The sequence below is a fragment of the Anabrus simplex genome, chromosome 4 (assembly GCF_040414725.1).
Source record: "Anabrus simplex isolate iqAnaSimp1 chromosome 4, ASM4041472v1, whole genome shotgun sequence".
NCBI classification, from domain to species: Eukaryota; Metazoa; Arthropoda; class Insecta; order Orthoptera; family Tettigoniidae; genus Anabrus; species Anabrus simplex.
Window position 1 is genome coordinate 299,253,788 of NC_090268.1, and position 16,389 is coordinate 299,270,176.

General features: G+C 42.5%; 1 protein-coding gene across 2 annotated transcripts in view; it reads right to left on the bottom strand.

Moving 5' to 3' along the window:
• LOC136871908 (arylsulfatase B) overlaps window positions 1-16,389 on the bottom strand; it is a 347,013-nt gene that overhangs the window by 220,448 nt on the left and 110,176 nt on the right. The window contains exon 2 of one of the 2 annotated variants that reach the window (XM_067145622.2): window positions 11,790-11,879. The exons of the other annotated variant lie outside the window; for it this stretch is intronic. The gene's annotated coding sequence lies outside the window, so the exon portion shown is untranslated. The remainder of the gene's footprint in view (window positions 1-11,789; window positions 11,880-16,389) is intronic. 2 annotated transcript variants of the gene reach the window in all.

Sequence of the window (16,389 nt, forward strand, 5' to 3'; positions counted from 1 at the left end):
TCTGTGTTGGGACGGACACATACACCTAGTCCCCGAGCCAGAAGTATTAATCAGAAGAGATTAAAATCCCCGACCCGGCCGGGAATCGAACCTGGGACCCTCTTAACCGAAGGCCAGTACGCTGACCATTCAGCCAACGAGTCGGACCAAAACTGAAAAAAAGACAAGCTACAAAGTTCTAAGTTTGTCGATGCACTCTGAGCAAATTTCGACAGAGAGGTGAAGGTATACTAACTACCAACTTAAGTGCGCTAATAATATTTTGAGATTTTGATTCAATACTATAAAATAAAACTTTCACCAAAGGTTTATATAATTAAAATCGTTTAGTATCGTTAAGAAACTAACAGACACTAAAGAGACTGCCAGACTGACGAATGCGCGTGGCAAGCTGGTGAACCATACCTGAATCCATGACCATGGCAACAAAAATATACCCCTGCTACCCTTTCTCACAGCACATGTAAAGTCTCCAATATTTCTGTGGTCCTATACAAATCAGTTAGCCGCGGCAAAAGACACTTTGCGCGTATTTCCGCTAATAATTTTGTTAATAATTAAAGAAAATAAAGAAAAGAATTCGCTGATAAGACAACAAGCCTTGTAAAATTGCTTTCTTTAATACATACATACATACATACTGTACCGGGAACTGTTCCAGCCCTGTACATTGTTTTATTGTTGCCGAAACATATGAAAAAGGGGCGGCAATACTATCTGTTCGTGCGTCCGACATCTTGTGCTAGCGCAAGGCGAAGCTCCTTGTAGCGAGCTGGACACGTCACGAGCAACGAGTCTGCAGGTGACGTCAATATCACATGTTACATGCCTCTCCATCGAAGGTACTAGAAAGAAAAGGCCTAACTTTTCAGCCGCTTAAGTTTCGGACATGAGACATTTATCATCATGTAGCTCATGTTCCAAATGCAAACATATATTAATTTCAGTAAATTCCGTCAAGGCATTCTAAAGATATAAGCCAATTTCATCTCTGTGACGTAGCAAGCAGCCTTGAGCCGTACTGAATATAAGCAGAGAGCCAGGCCACAGCAATTCAGTTCACGTCGAGTTCGCACCAATTTCACATCGAGTTCGCGTCAAGTCTACATTCTTTCACAGCTGGCTAGTATATCACGCTGCGCGCGTCGAACCAAGTATTCCTGCGACCGGACTTCGCACTACTTAGAAAGTTTCTATGGCTAGTTGATACTTAGTCTCTGCGATACCAGTGAGTAACCTGTACATTGTGGGACTTGTAATTTGTCTGATATTCAGACAGAAAATGAACGTGTGTAATTTCAAAGTCTTAAAGACTTATAGTATTCAGCAACAGTGGTACTTGACACTTAGTAAATATCTTAGTTGACGTGTGAATAACCATAACCAACTTGGGGTTAACATAAATACTTCGCATGGTAATGATCTTGGACTATTTGAACTTTGAATTTCATGAGTGTAGGTTATAACACTTTGATTGTCTTGGGAGCCTAGAACACTGTCATTAGTGTAGAAGAACTGTTCGCGCGTCATCATAACACGCTGTGCTATTTAAAATTAATGCATGTGGACTAACTGTGTACCCAGTGTTATCGTGAAGTATAGGACTTATACTTGAATAATTGAGGTATTACAAGAGAGAGTCGCTTATTTATTTTGCTGTGAAGTTGAGCAATTACAAACTGTGTTCCAAATGTAAGTTAATTTAACCCTACGAACAGTGAGCAGTAAGTGGTTAGATGAACTGTGCCGTGAACGATATTTCTCATGATCGTGATAGACGATAAAAGACTCGCTCCGACGTATTTCTCATCGAAGTGAATGGTGATAAATTGTGAAACAGTCACCAGTGATGACCGTGCAAAATCAAATAGTGCACGTTTTCGACGTAGAACTACGGAGATCGACGTAGAACGGCGGAGATCGACGGAGATTTGGTACTACGCGGGAATGGTTCCAGGGGCGTGGTACCATGGAGCAGCTTGGGGCCTGCTGACAGCCGAAGTCCAGATTGCTGTTCGCAGAGTGGTTTTCCACTGTTCGAGAAGGCGTATATCAGGTGATGTCAGTGCTTTTCCATTAAATTCTGACTTTAAGCAGGACCTTTATGAACTAAGTCATTACGGACAAAGAACATTAAAGAGTTTACTTAATTAATATTCTACTTGAACAGTATTAACGTTTTCCAAGTCAAGAAAGACTTTCAACAACAAAGTGCTCCCGTATACTCCCATTTATTAGAACTTTGAGGTATCAATTAAGTGCACTATTCGTAGTGAAAGTATAACATAAACTCCAAATTTGCCATATTTTTCATAACGTGTGCTCAGAACTTTAAAAGACTAGATTTGATTTCAAGTTTAACGTGTTCTCGAGAAGAAAGTTGCTTTACTCAATTCATGTAGGAAGTGTAAATATGAAATCGCAAATACCCCTAGAGAGAGAGACTTTAGGATTTCTCATTTATTTACAACATTCTTGATTTATGACATGAAGAATATGATGGACATATCAAATTGGGAAATATTATTCAGTTAAATTTCATTTGAATTAATTTCGATGTTCTGTTTTTAAAAAAAGGGAGAATGAGGATTTATTTTCAATTAAATATTCATTATTTGGCGACACAATAGGAGGGCATTCCAAAGAATGAAATAAAGGAATGAAAGACGTAATATCTCTTATTTCGCCTTGCCATCCTCTCTCTGTACCATCTCCTAAGGACTCAGTACCCCTTAGAAAGACCTCATGCCATTAACAGTCAACTTTTCCTCGTACAATAAATACATACATACATACATGCATGTATCGTCATTATACAGACCAGGGCCTCTCAAACGCCCAAAATCCCACGCGTGCAAACTGAGGCGCAGAGGACCTGTGCACAGTGCATCAGTCCCACTCGGCTCCGCTCGGACCAACGCTTCGTCTCGGGGCCACTCGGCTAAGCACGGCTCAATTCGGCTCGGATTTGGAGCGCTACGGAGCAAGTGAGACAGGGGGAGACAGGCGGATCGAGCGAGCGAGACAGGCGTGGGGAAAGAGAGAAACAACGCTATTATTGTCCGGCTCCATGGTTAAATGGTTAGCGTGCTGGCCTTTGGTCACAGGGGTCCCGGGTTCGATTCCCGGCAGGATCGGGAATTTTAACCTTACTTGGTTAATTTCGCTGGCACGGGGCTGGGTTTATTTGTCGTCTTCATCATAATTTCATCTTCATCACGACGCGCAGGTCGCCTACGGGAGGCAAATGAAAAGATCTGCATCTGGCGAATCGAACTTGTCCTCGGACACTCCCGGCACTAAAAGCCGTACGCAATTTCATTTCATTTCAACGCTATTGCTCCAAATCGAGGTGTGGGGGTCACACTCTGGTCAACAAAGCGAAGTCGTCTTTTGCACCATGCACAGCGCAATGCACCGGCGAATGCACCCTGAGAGGCCCTGTATGAACCGTTATGCCTTTCAGCGTTCAGTCTGGAAGCCTCTGTTAATTTACTAAACGTCACCATAATTCTCTATTTTCAACTAGTGCTGAGGTCTCATTTAGTTCTATACCTCTTATCTTTAAATCGTTACAAAATGAGTCTAACCATCGTCGTCTTGGTCTCCGTCTACTTCTCTTACCCTCCATAACAGAGTCCATTATCTTCCTAGGTAACGTACCCCTCTCCATTCGCCTCACATGGCCCCACCACCGAAGCCGATGACTGCGTACAGCTTCAGCTTTTTTAAATAAATGCTATAATTCCTAGTTTCAGCCGGATAAAATGGAATAAAATGTAATGTTTTCTCCACAACGTGGGGGCAACTGCCCCCCTTCGCACCCCCCCCCCCCACATTAATCGCCGCTGCTGATAAAGAGGAAGATATTCATTCGAAATGTGGAATTACCATGGTATATGCAACTCAACTCCATGTGGGGTGTGACTGAAAATAAATGCACCACCTCGGGACGAGGACACGCGTTTACTTTGCATGAAATTTAACGAATTCCCTCCGGTAGCATTCATACATGCATCAACTCGCTGTCGCATTGAATCTCGGACGCGCTGATGTATCCCTGTTGATGATGATGATTCGTCCGTCGGATGGAGACGTTAAGCCTGAACAGAACCCTTGGTGTTATTCGACAGGAATAGACTATGTGCCGACACTGAGTTTCACCCTCTCCCTACATCATCATCATCATCATCATCATCATCATCATCATCAGACGCGCAAGTCGCCTACTGGAGTCAAATACAAAGACCTGTACCAGCCGAGCTGAATATGTCCTCGGACACTCCCACTACTAAAACAATACGCTAAATAATAGATATACCGGGCGAGTTGGCCGTGCGCGTAGAGGCGCGCGGCTGTGAGCTTGCATCCGGGAGATAGTAGGTTCGAATCCCACTATCGGCAGTCCTGAAGATGGTTTTCCGTGGTTTCCCATTTTCACACCAGGCAAATGCTGGGGCTGTCCCTTAATTAAGGCCACGGCCGCTTCCTTCCAACTCCTAGGCCTTTCCTATCCCATCGTCGCCATAAGACCTATCTGTGTCGGTGCGACGTAAAGCCCCTAGCAAAAAAAAAATAGATAACTCATACGTTGTACCGCCTTGAGATTGCGGTGTCGTATCTTCAATTACCCACTCGCATGACTATATTTTTTACTTAGTCCAGCAGGTCTCTAGTATGAAGCCACAAGACATCCTCTCACACAGTGTGTCTATACGGGAGGGATGAGCTCCTTCCGTATCAGTGGTACAGTATCGGCCTTCACTTCCCAAGATCGCAGGTTCAAACACGGTCGAGGTGGTCGGATTTTTGAAGGGATGAAAAACTCTGTGCGTATGATGCCTACGTAACAGATATCTTGTGACACATTTGGTGTCTGCCCGAAAAAATAATTAATACTCGACCATAGATCGTTCAACAGAGATGCACTTCACTCTGCCATCAGGTAGAGCCAAAGGCAACGTCGAAATTGACGAGCAGGCAGCCTAAATGGCATCACAGTGGGGAGGCTTGCGTGTCCCAATGAAGCAGATAGCCGAGCCGCAGGTGCAACAATATCGGATGGGTATCAGTTGAGAGACCAGACTAAGGAATGGTTCATCGAAAGGAGGGTAGCAGCCTTTCGGAAGTTGCAAGGACGGCAGTCTAGATGATTGACTGATATGGCCTTGTAATAATACTCAACATGGCTTAGCTGTGTTGATACTGCTACACGGCTGAAAGCAACGGGAAACTACAGCCGTAACTAACTCCCGAGGACATGCAGCTCTCTCTGTATGAATGATGTACTGATGATGGCTTCCTCCCGGGTAAAATATTCCGGAGGTAAACTAGTCCCCCATTCGGATCTCCGGGTGGGGACAACACGAGAGGGGGCGATCATCAGGAAGATGGATACTGACATTCTGCGAGTCGGAGCGTGGAATGTTAGAAGTTTGAATCGTTGTGGTAGATTAGAGAATCTGAAAAGGGAGATGGATAGACTAAAGTTAGATGTAGTTGGTATAAGTGAAGTACGTTGGCGGGAAGAACAGGATTTTTGGTCAGTCGACTACCGAATTATCAACACAAAATCAAACAGCGGTAATATAGGAGTTGGTTTAATAATGAATAAGAAAATAGGGCAGCGGGTAAGCTACTACGACCAGCATAGTGAAAGAATAATTGTCATCAAGGTAGACACCAAACCAATGCCCACCACAATAGTGCAGGTCTATATGCCTACTAGCTCAGCGGGTGATGAGGAAATTGAAAGAATATATGAAGATATAGAAGATTTAGCAGTGGTAGGCCAAGGAAGAGAAGGAAGTACAGTAGGAGAATTTGGATTGGGACAAAGGAACGAAAGAGGAAGTCGGCTGGTTGAATTCTGCACTGATCATGATTTATTCCTTGCCAATACTTGGTTCAAACACCATAAACAACGGCTGTATACGTGGACGAGACCTGCCGACACGGGAAGGTATCAAATAGACTTCACTGTGATTAGGCAGAGATTCAGAAACCAGGTGTTGGATTGCAAAACTTTCCCAGCAGCAGACGTGGACTCTGACCACAACTTGTTGGTCATGAAATGCCATCTGAAGTTGAAGAAATTGAAGAAAGGAAAGAATGCAAAAAGATGGGACCTGGACAAGTTGAAAGAAAAGAGTGTGAGGGATTGTTTCAAGGAACATGTTGCAGAAGGGCTAAATGAAAAATCTGAAGGAAACACAATAGAGGAAGACTGGATAGTCATGAAAAATGAAGTCAGTAGGACTGCTGAAGAAATGTTAGGAAGGAAGAAAAGATCAACTAAGAATCAGTGGATAACTCAGGAGATACTAGACCTGATTGATGATCGACGAAAATAAAAGAATTCTAGAAATGAAGAGGGCAGAAAAGAATACAGGCTATTAAAGAAAGGAGTGGATAGAAAGTGCAAGGGAAGAATGGCTAAAGGAGAAGTGCAAGGATGTCGAAGGTTGTATGGTTCTAGAAAAGGTAGATGCTGCCTACAGGAAAATCAAGGAAACCATTGGAGAAAGGAAATCTAGGTGTGTGAATATTAAGAGCTCAGATGGAAAGCCACTTCTAGGGAAAGAAGACAAAGCAGAAAGATGGCAGGAACATATACAACAGTTGTATCAAGGTAAAGATGTAGATAACTTGGTTCTGGAACAAGAAGAGGCTGTTGATGCTGATGAAATGGGAGATTCAATTTTGAGGTCAGAGTTTGACAGAGCTGTGAGTGACCTAAATGCAACAAGGCACCTGGAATTGATGACATTTTCTCTGAATTACTGACTGAATTAGGAGAAACCAGCATGGCAAGGTAATTCTATTTAGTGTGTAAGATGTACGAGACAAGAGAAGTCCCATCCGATTTTCAGCAGAATGTTGTTATACCTATTCCGAAGAAAGCCGGTGCTGACAGGTGTGAAAACTATTGCACCATTAGTTAAGTATCTCATGCCTGCAAAATTTTAACACGTATTATTTACAGAAGAATGGAAAAACGAGTTGAAGCTGAGTTGGGAGAAGATCAATTTGGCTTCAGAAGAAATGTAGGAACACGTGAAGTAATCCTGACTTTACGTCTGATCTTAGAGGATCGAATCAAGAAAGACAAGCCCACGTATATGGCGTTCGTAGATCTAGGAAAGGCATTCGATAATGTTGATTGGACCAAGCTATTTAAGATTCTGAAGGTGATTGGGATCAGATACCGAGAACGAAGAATTATCTACAATCTGATAAAACTCATTCTGAAGTGATAAGAATCGAGGGCTTTGAAAAAGAAGCAGCAATACAGAAAGGAGTGAGGCAAGGCTGCAGTTTGTCCCCCCTCCTTTTCAAGGTTTACATAGAACAAGCAGTAAAGGAAATCAAAGAGGAATTTGGAAAGGGAATCACAATCCAAGGGGAGGAAATCAAAACCTTGAGATTTGCTGATGATATTGTTATTTTATCTGAGTCTGCAGTAGATCTCGAGAAGATGCTAAATGGTATGGACGAAGTCTTGGGTAAGGAGTACAAGATGAAAATAAGTCCAAAACAAAAGTAATGGAGTGCAGTCGAACGAAGGCAGGTGATGTAGGAAACATTAGATTAGGAAATGAAATTTTAAAGGAAGTGAATGAATATTGTTACTTGGGTAGTAAAATAACTAACTATGGCAGAAGTATGGAGGACATAAAATGCAGACTAGCACAAGCAACGAAGAGCTTTCGTAAGAAAATAAATTTGCTCACTTCAAACATTGATATAGGAATTAGAAAGATGTTTTTGAAGACTTTCGTGTGGAGCGTGGCATTGTATGGATGTGAAACATGGACGATAACTAGCTCAGAAAGAAAGAGAATAGAAGCTTTTGAAATGTGGTGTTACAGAAGAATGCTGAAGGTGAGATGGATAGATCGAATCACGAAAATGAAGAGATACTGAATGGAATTGGTGAGAGGAGATCGATGTGGCTAAATTTGACGAGAAGAAGAGATAGAATGATAGGACACATCTTAAGACACCCAGGACTTGTTCAGTTGATTTTAGAAGGACGTGTAGGTGGTAAGAACGGTAGGGGTAGACCAAGATGTGAATATGACAAGCAGATTAGAGCAGATGTAGGATGCAATAGTTACGTAGAAATGAAAAGGTTAGCACAAGATAGGATGGCATGGAGCGCTGCATCAAACCAGTCTTTGGACTGATGACTCAAACAACATTATTATTATTATTATTATTATTATTATTATTATTATTATTATTATTATTATTATTATTATTATTATTATTATTATTGGAGGGGTACGATGTTCTTCAAACGAGTGTGGTGGTGTTGTACATTGTAGATGGCACCAGAACTTGGACACGTGATAGAACCAACTGAGGAGTTGAGTAACCACCAGAGGAGTAACGATGACTCAGAGATCCACTTTCATCATTCACACGGTGTAGTGTGCGACCTTGTCCGTGAACGTTTGAGTTTGCAGAAAGTGTGCTGTAGCTGACCGGTCAACACAAGCTTAACACAAAGGTCAGCTTGATATCAAGGCCATCCTCCCGAGGGCCAAAGGCAATTATTACTGTGTTTGTTCAAACAGCTAGAGGTCTTAGCAGGGACAGGGTGTTGGAATGTAATTCTGTAAGTGTAAATTAACGTGTTAGAATACAACGACTTGTGTCTGTCCCATTTAACCAGCCCTAATGGCCGCCCACAGCAACCAGGATCTAATCTTGGGAACAGACATCGTTGGAGTAAATTCCTGTGCGACTGAGACAGACAGCACTACGTTCGAGAACCGACTGTTTTATTAATGTACACTGTCTGTCACGGAAACTGATAGGGCGGAAAACTAAGTCCCCGAGTGCATCCACGATTGAAAGGGAGGAGCCTAGGAGGTTTTTCTACACTTTACTAATAACATTGTATGTGCCTCCGTGGCTCAAGTAGCAGCGCGCCGGCCTCTAACCGCTGGATACCGTGGTTCAAATCCCGGTCACTCCATGTGAGATTTGTGCTGGACAAAGCGGAGGCGGGACAGGTTTTTCTCCGGGTACTCCGCTTTTCCCTGTCATCTTTCATTCCAGCAACACTCTCGACTATCATTTCATTTCATCTGCCAGTCATTAATCATTGTCCCAGAGGAGTGCGGCAGGCCTCGGCAGCCGGCACAATTCCTAACTTTTTCTTTTAGTTGCTTTACGTCGCACCGTCACAGATATGTCTTATGGCGACGATGGGACAGGAAAGGGCTAGAAGTGGGAAAGAAGCGGCCGTGGCCTTAATTAATTTTTTTTTGCTAGGGACTTTACGTCGCACCGACACAGATAGGTCTTATGGCCTTAATTAAGGTACAGCCCCTGCATTTGCCTGGTGTGAAAATGGGGACACCACGGAAAACCATTTACAGAGCTGCCGACAGTGGGGTTCGAACCTACTATCTCCCGAATACTGGATACTGGTCGCACTTAAGCGACTGCAATTCCTGTCCTCGCCGCAAGTTGGGGGCTTCATTCATCCCATCCTTGACCCGGTCATTGACTGGAAAACAGGTTGTAGGTTTTCATTTTCACTAATAACTTTGTGTACTTTTATGGTTTTAGAGTGAGTGTAAATGATAACATTCACTACAAATTGTCGCACCTACGCAAGTTTATTGATAAAACTAGATTGAACAAATAAATCTTAAAGAATAAGACAAGAAATATTTTATTGTTAAAGACCTTTGCAGAGGTATACAGAGTTCCATCATTCACCTTCAATTTCAGAGTCAGTTCACCTGTTGTGTCGGAAAGTATCTCTAGCAGTCTGAATCAACAAGAGACAACATGAAGATTATTATTGTCATAAGAAATCTTCCAGAATAGCTGAAGGCTTCAATGATGGGGCCATTTTCATAGGAATAAAGTCTACTGGGAGCTTCACAGGTTTCGGGACAGTAAAATGCACAACCCACCTTATTCGATAGGGTTTTAGGATCATCGGTGTAGATATGAACAGACGATGGCCACTGAACTAACAAAATATTTCTGACAAAGTTGAGCAAGTGTTTGACCGGTTCGTGGATAGATCGACATTTGGCTGACAGAGGGCAATTTATTTTCTTGCTCTTTGTATGCATTCCGTGTTTATCTTTTATTGAAGTGCAAGTAAATTGATTCCAGTGACAATTCATTTCGTGATAATTGCAACGGGATCCGGGATTCTACACCATAAGGACTTCAATTTTCATTTCAAAAATCCCACATGCAGTGATCGGGATTCGAACTGTCACTACCTTGGTGATTCGAACTGTCACTGCCTTGGTGATTCGAACTGTCACTGCTTTGGTGATTCGAACTGTCACTACCTTGGTGATTCAAACTGTCACTGCTTTGGTGATTCGAACTGTCACTACCTTGGTGATTCAAACTGCCACTACCTTGGTGATTCGAACTGTCACTGCCTTGGTGATTCGAACTGTCACTGCCTTGGTGATTCAAACTGCCACTACCTTGGCGATTCGAACTGTCACTACCTTGGTGATTCAAACTGCCACTACCTTGGTGATTCGAACTGTCACTACCTTGGTGATTCAAACTGCCACTACCTTGGTGATTCAAACTGCCACTACCTTGGTGATTCGAACTGTCACTACCTTGGTGATTCAAACTGCCACTACCTTGGTGATTCGAACTGTCACTACCTTGGTGATTCAAACTGCCACTACCTTGGTGATTCGAACTGTCACTGCCTTGGCGACTTAAGTTTTACAGCTGTCCCACCCTGCTAACCAAACCTGTAGTTTATGTTGATTCATATTAGTCTAATAAGAGTGTTAATGCAACATTATTTTCTCTTTTCTTTGTTTAACGACACACTATTGCGCAACAATTAGACAAGAGAAGGTTAGCACAGGGAAGGTAGCGGCTTGGACTTCAAGATACAGCCCTGACACTTTTGTGGCGTTAAAATGGAAAATCACGGGAAACCGACTGCCGATGGTGGGGGTACGAACCCGCTATCACTGTAATGCAAGCCTAAAGCCAGCCACACGATCCGTACCACGTAGCCAGTTCGCTTGGCAATCGGCAATATGAATAATGATCCAACTTATACTTTCAAAGAGTACACACTAAGAGTAGCACATGAATCCGGGAGATAGTGGGTTCAAATCCCAATGTCGGGAGCCCTGAAGATGGTTTTCCGTGGTTTCTCATTTTCACATCAGGATGCTAGGGCTGTACCTTAATTAAGGCCAAGCCCGCTTCCTTCCCACTCCAAGCCCTTTCCTTTCCCATCGTGGCCATAAGACCTGTCTGTATCGGTATGACGTAGCCCTAAAAGTGTAAAAAAAGAAAAAGAATAGCGCAAGTTGGTTAATCAACATAATTCATAACCAACTACGAACAGGATAAATTTGGCAAACACATATAAGGTGATTTTTTGCATCCTGGTGTGAAAATGGGAAAACCACGGAAAATCATCTTCACGGCCGCCGACAGTGGGATTTGAACCCACTATCTCCCGAACTCAAGCTCACAGCTGCGCGTCTCTAACCGCACGGCCACTTACTCGGTGGTGGTGTTGGCATCTTTAAACACGCCTCTTGAATATTCTCAGTACAGCTGACAAATGCGTTGAGTGTAGCCACTCGACACATTACAAATTATGTTGTCACTAATTACATTTATCATCCATTGTACATGTTTAATTCAGTACCCACAAACATTAAATTAAATGTTGCATGCAGAACTTTCCTACCTGCACGTAACTTGTTTGTTTTATACTGAGCTTTCCCTGCACCAGTGATGTACTTACAGCTTACCTGTTAACATGCGGCTGGTGAACTTAGCAATCTACTACCTCAGCGAAGTTCAAGGATGTACAGTTCTTCGCCCACTGTTCATGGTTATACCTGGTCCAAAACATGTAGAAATTAATCAGGAGGTGGATAATGCGCCGCAAAACAATACACAAATAATTCCATATGAACATATCTCTCATGGGCTGCAATAGTAGCACAATTAAAAAGAATCAAGTTCTGAGATAAAATTAATACAAAGTTTCCCTTATTAGTGAAATACAGAAATAAGGAGCAAGCGGTACTAAATGGCTAGACAGGAGGTCAGTTAATAAAAATGTTACTTAAAAAATGCTCCTTCATTTTCCTTGCCGAAGCCACGACCTAAATATTTTGAGATGTGTCACTATTACTGCAATGCTTTTTAATAGATTATGTTGAACTATTTTGGGAGTTTGCGGTTTATAACAAATAATGACATAAATTTACGGGCAATGCTAGAGTCTGTAATAACTTTGATTTCGTTTTTTTTTTTTTTTTTTTTTTTTTTTTCCACTATTACAGCCCATGAACGATATACCCTACGTCTGGTGGTTTACGAGCTACGACTGTTTTAAATTATTATTTAACTTGAATGGGGACGTAATTCTTATCTAGGATTAAGTTTGGAGTTAGTCATGCTGTTACAAACAGTGCAGTGCTTCTCCAGAGCGTGGAACGAGGTTGCCATCAAATATGTGTTATGCCTGGAGTCTTCAAACGTGTCCGACAATCAATGAAGTGGCGTGTTTGTAGGCGCATGGAGAAAATGTTGAACACTTCCTGTATTATAAAGCAGTATCCCCGGTCGAACACCAACATGGCGACAGCTATCATCATCATCATCATCATCATCATCATCATCATCATCATCATCATCATCTGTTTACCCTCCAGGGTCGGCTTTTCCCTCGGACACAGCGAGGGATACCACCTCTACCGCCTCAAGGGCAGTGTCCTGGAGCTTCAGACTCTTGGTCGGGGATACAACTGGGGAGTATGACCAGTACCTCGCCCAGGCGGCCTCACCTGTTATGCTGAACAGGGGCCTTGTGGAGGGATGGGGAGATTGGAAGGGATAGGCAAGGAAGAGGGAAGGAAGCGGCCGTGGCCTTATGTTAGGTACCATCCCGGCATTCGCCTGGAGGAGAAGTGGGAAACCACGGAAAACCACTTCCAGGATGGCTGAGGTGGGAATCGAACCCACCTCTACTCAGTTGACCTCCCGAGGCTGAGTGGACCCCGTTCCAGCCCTCGTACCACTTTTCAAATTTCGTGGCAGAGCCGGGAATCGAACCCGGGCCTCCGGGGGTGGCAGCTAATCACGCTAACCACTACACCACAGAGGCGGACGCCGACAGCTATTCCACATGGAATGTGCCAGGTAAGGCTATTACAATACTTCCCGTGCAAAGTTGGAAAGTCTCTAACTCGTAAACGATCGTTGTAGGGCACATGTTCTTAGGATATTTTGTTTTGTACCGGGCGAGTTGGCCGTGCGTGTAGAGGCGCGCGGCTGTGAGCTTGCATCCGGGAGATAGTAGGTTCGAATCCCACTATCGGCAGCCCTGAAGATGGTTTTCCGTGGTTTCCCATTTTCACACCAGGCAAATGCTGGGGCTGTACCTTAATTAAGGCCACGGCCGCTTCCTTCCAACTCCTAGGCCTTTCCTATCCCATCGTCGCCATAAGACCTATCTGTGTCGGTGCGACGTAAAGCCCCTAGCAAAAAAAAAAAATGTTTTGTTTTGTTTTGTTTCCCACATGCTTGGAAACACAATGTATAGTTCAGTTGTTCACACACACAGTTCGTGGAAAAGTAGTTAAGCTAGTGGGTGGAATTGATGAAACGTTGTCATTAATGCAAAAATAATACCAAACCCAATATTAAGTAACGCAGATTGGAGTGTTAGACATGCGTACACAAGAAGGTGCCCTTACTTCGAAGACGAATGGGTAAGAACTATCAGAGAAATGATATCACCTGCGATACATTAAAGACCGACCAAAGGTTCAATAGGATACAAAAGAAAAATAGATGATTTGTGACCTAATAGAATTACAGATGAGTATTTACAAGCATCTGCCGTTAGTCAAAATAATCTCCGTAGAGGCTACGAAGGCCCCGGAAAATGTGGAAGGTAAAGGCTTCCACAATACGCGTTATTGCTATGGACGAAACACCATTGGAAGGGTGTCACATTTGAAGTTTTTTTTTTTTTTTTTTTTTTTTTTTGCTAGTTGTTTTACGTCGCACCGACACAGATAGGTCTTACGGGGACGATGGGACAGGAAAGGGCTAGGAGTGGGAAGGAAGCGGCCATGGCCTTGGTTAAGGTACAGCCCCAGCATTTGCCTGGTGTGAAAATGGGAAACCACGGAAAACCATTTTCAAGGCTGTCGACAGTGGGTTCGAACTTACCATCCCGAATACTGTATACTGGCCGCACTTAAGCGACTGCAGCTATCGAGATCGGTCACATTTAAAGTACCGGTACCTAAAATGCTAGCTAACACAAGTATGGGATTCGAATGTACATAAAAATGAAAACTAGAATTGTAAAACTTGTGCTTCTGAAGTTGAAACATTAGTTTGTCCAACCAGAACTTCCTATTTTAAACTCACTGGCGTGACGTAAATTGTATCAGTAACTTTCATTGTGTCGAAGGCTGGACACTAAAAGCTTCATCAATGAACTGACTGCAGTCCTTCTGAATGTGGATGTATCGCAGAATGCTGAAGATCCAGTTGGTGTACCAAGTCGCCAACGAGTATGTACTGTAGTAGGCCGTGCCGAATTCCTTACCCTCGCAAAAAGCAGGAACGTATCTTATTTCGGTCATATCTTTTGATATGATGAATACAGTCTGATACAACCCATCATAGAAGACAGGAAAGAAGGGAAACTCAGGTAGAAAATGGTTTCCTTGGGGTAAAATCTCTGACAGTAGTCCATGACACTGCAACCCTGATAAGGGAAACACTCCATGATGCTCGCCAAATTTCAAAGAGGGGAATGCAGTACAACAAGATGATTTACAAGCTGTTGTTAGAGCAGTAGTCTATGCGTGATATGATTATGATGATTCTTATTGTCTTAAAGGACCTAGAACATGTAGGTCATTGGATCCTGACAAGCAGTTACTTGAAGAAAAGGTGATAGCGAGAGGTTTACGCAGAAAGGACGATAGAGTACCTCTGACGTTTCACAGGTACTCTATACCAGTAACCGCTGGAGTTAAAGCAAGAGTCCAGAGATATACAGAACTTTCTATTTAATGTAAGATTTCCATGAACTTTTCTGGGAATACCTCTTAAATAATAGAAAAGATATTCCCAAAAGCTATTGGAGGTGTCATTTTAAAACAGTCAAGGGAGTAAAATGAATTCTTTAAAAAAAATTAAATCCATTTCCCTTGTTAAATGCCATTACAATTATATTGCTTTTTTAAAAAAAATTGGTAGATGCATCCATGTTCAAGAACTGTGTAGAAACTGAAAAAATGTCTGCCTTCTTAACAAAGCAGATATATATTGTATTGACAAGAATTTTTTGTTTCCTTTCGTACGAAAATGTAAAATATAACGATCCTTACTTTCTGAAGAAAAAATGTGATGAAAAATGTCCATGCACAGTTTGCTAACATTACTGTAGGCCATTGGGTCCTGACACTGACAAACAGGTGACTTGTATGAAAGGTGATAGCGAGAGGACATAATATTTCTACGTGTCACAGTGACTATACTATATTATTTTTGTAAAGTTAAACGGAATATTACAGGAAAGATATGAAATGTATGATTAGAAATTGGGGAAGAAGCACAACAGATATGTAATATCTTCTTGTGAATAGTTACCAACAATTTTTCCAGAACCACATAAATCAATAAAATGACTAAAACATCCATTTGTATATGTATACTGCCCCCCCCTTAAGAAGGGACTATCTGACCGAGGCGGTAAAGACGTGCTAGGTTCACCCGGAAGGACATGGGTTCGATTCCCCGTCAGGAAGTTGAAAAATTTAGGAAACGAGATTTCCATGTCCGGAGGTGCACATGGCCCTGAGGTTAACTCAGCCTACACCAAAAATGAGTAACACGTTAATTCCTGGAGGCAAAGGTAGCCGGGCGTAGAGCTAACCAATCTACCCCACCAAGTGCCGAGGTTTGGATAGTGGAAGCCTTTACCTTCCACCCCTACAAGGGCCTTCATAGCCTGTACGGAGACTTAGCTTTTTGTCCCCTGAAGGAGTAAGAAGAGATTGCTGAAATATTTTCTGAACTTCTCACAAGAACATCAGTTTTACGTCACTTCTATTTATGAAGTTTCCTGCACTGTTTATTACGTGACGTAACATCGCTCTCTAGACACACCTACATAATAGTCGGTTTCTTTGTGAACTATTGCCAGCATGAGGCAGCATAAATTACAACTCTTCAAGGAGAATTCTTAGAATTATATCATTACTTCAGGACTTTGCAGCCATTAAATCATGTATTGTTATTACGGAGTTCGCATGTCAATGACTGAAGTTATTGCAATTGTACTTTCAACTCTGAAAATTAAACCAAATTTGTTAT